Source organism: Lissotriton helveticus, chromosome 2_1 (assembly GCF_964261635.1).
Source record: "Lissotriton helveticus chromosome 2_1, aLisHel1.1, whole genome shotgun sequence".
In the NCBI taxonomy this organism is placed as follows: domain Eukaryota; kingdom Metazoa; phylum Chordata; class Amphibia; order Caudata; family Salamandridae; genus Lissotriton; species Lissotriton helveticus.
This window is the reverse complement of record NC_136059.1, coordinates 123,361,337-123,363,399: the sequence shown is the minus strand read 5'-3', so window position 1 is coordinate 123,363,399 and position 2,063 is coordinate 123,361,337.

Genomic DNA, 2,063 nt, shown 5'->3' with positions numbered 1-2,063 from the left:
CCAGGGGGGTGGTAGATAGTGTGCAACCGAATGGAGGGGGAGTTAGGAATAATGAGATCGGTGCAGAGGTATTCAAAGAATGAGGGGTCTTGCAGCTGTATAAGTAAGATGTTAAGTGCAGCTTTAAAGATTAGGGCAAGGCCTCCTCCTGTTTGCTCAACTCTATCCTTCTTGATGATAGAATAACCTGGGGGAATGAGCAAGTCGAGGATGGGGGTGGAGTGGGCGGTAAGCCATGTTTCAGTTAGGAATGCAATGTCTATGGTTTCGTTGAGAATGGTTTCCGCAATCTCAGTTGCGTGTCAGGAGTAGGATCGGCAGTTGATCAACATGCAGCAGAGGGGAGTAGGGTCTGGTGGTTGGGTGGGCAGACAGGGGGGGATGGGTCTAAGTTGTTGGGGTGGCCTAAGTGAAGGTGGGTGAAAGGGGAGTCTGCTCGTTCCTATGAGAACTGGGATCGTAGAATGACAAGTAAGGGGGATAGAGGACGAGGATGGAGAGGGAGAGGTAGGAAATTTCGTGAGAGGGCTCACTGCCGAGGTTAACGGCTAAGTATCAGGTAGGGGCGGGAAAGTAGTGTTGGCGTAGTGTGGGACGATTAAGGAAGGTTGAGCGGGTAAGGAACTGGGTGTGTGATTACTTGGGAGAGGAGGAGTGTTGAAATTGGTGATAGTACTAGTTGGGCAGTTAAAGGGTGGATTGATATGAGTGTTGATGTGGGATGGAAAAGTGTGTTGTGGGAGGGTCAGTGTGTGGGGGTCAGTGTGTGGGCGTGAGCTAAGGGGTGGGCTTTAGAAAAGAGTGATATCTCGTTTCTGAGTGAAGAGAGTTCTAAGACGAGGGATGAAAGGGGAAGTTCAATATTAAGGAGTGATTGTGTGTGAATTGATGTGTGAAGGGGATTAGTAGTGAATAGGAGGTTGGTTGAGTAAGCTTTGCCGAGGGGGTTGTCAATGTGGGTAGGATGGGGGGGGAACCTGGGGTGGGGAGGAGGGAGGAAAAATAGTGTGGGGGAGTATTATTGTTGGTGAGAGGGGGTGTACAGGAGGTAGAAATAGGAAAAGCATAATTTGTGGGTGGACAGTTAGATGTAGGTTGCGTAAAGGCAGTAAGAGTTGGCGTGTCTGTTGAGTCAGAAGGAGAAGTGGTAAGGAGGTCAGAGGGAGGGGACTGAGTAGAAGAGAGTGTATTATTAGGAAGAGGTGATACCAAGGGGTAGGTGGGGGAGGCTGTGGGCGTCATTAGGGGGTTGTATAGTGAAGAGGTTGAGGGGGATTGCTGAATAAGGGAGCCAAAGGAGAGGAGAGCTCAGCAGAGCGTAGCGCAGATGTGCAGCATTGACAAGCACTTCACTATTGTAGTGTGCCTTCTTGCTCTGTGGCTGCATTTTTGGACAATCACAGAAAGGGGTACTTAATCGATCTCCTGCAAATGCTGTCACTCAGCCCCCAAGCTCTTCGTCCCTTTGGAGACCCTGCTTGGGCAACACGACTGTTATGCAGTGCTGCAAGCTCATACCTTCCCACCTCTGTGAGTATGGACTGTCTTTACTAGAACACAGAACATAAGACTTGCAATGAGAACCCATTTGTCTGCTATAGTACTAAAGATTACCAACTGCACTTGCAATTTCTAAAACAGCTTGTGTATAGACATTCCTCATCAAACCTCAGCTCCCCACAATCTAAAAACCCATCAAAATTTCGATTGTGATTTATGTATTATGTACTAATACATCAGGGCCCATTTACAGAGGATTTGTTTTTATTTAATTTTTTATTTTAAAGTTATAATATAGTGCTGCTATACATGAAGATGGAAGAGTTTTTCACAATAAGGATCATAGAATGAGAAGTTGCACAACATCTGCACGTTGAAGAGAAATGCTATATTAAATACATTAGTAAAGCAAGTGAGAGCTTAGACATTTGTAGTTTGACATCAGTTTAACTATAGGATATTTAGGGGTATACACATTTACATCTGGATATGAACAACTAACTTTGAAGAACAACAGTACATGAGATGTACAGATTTGAATAAGAAGCAGTTGGGAAAAAGCG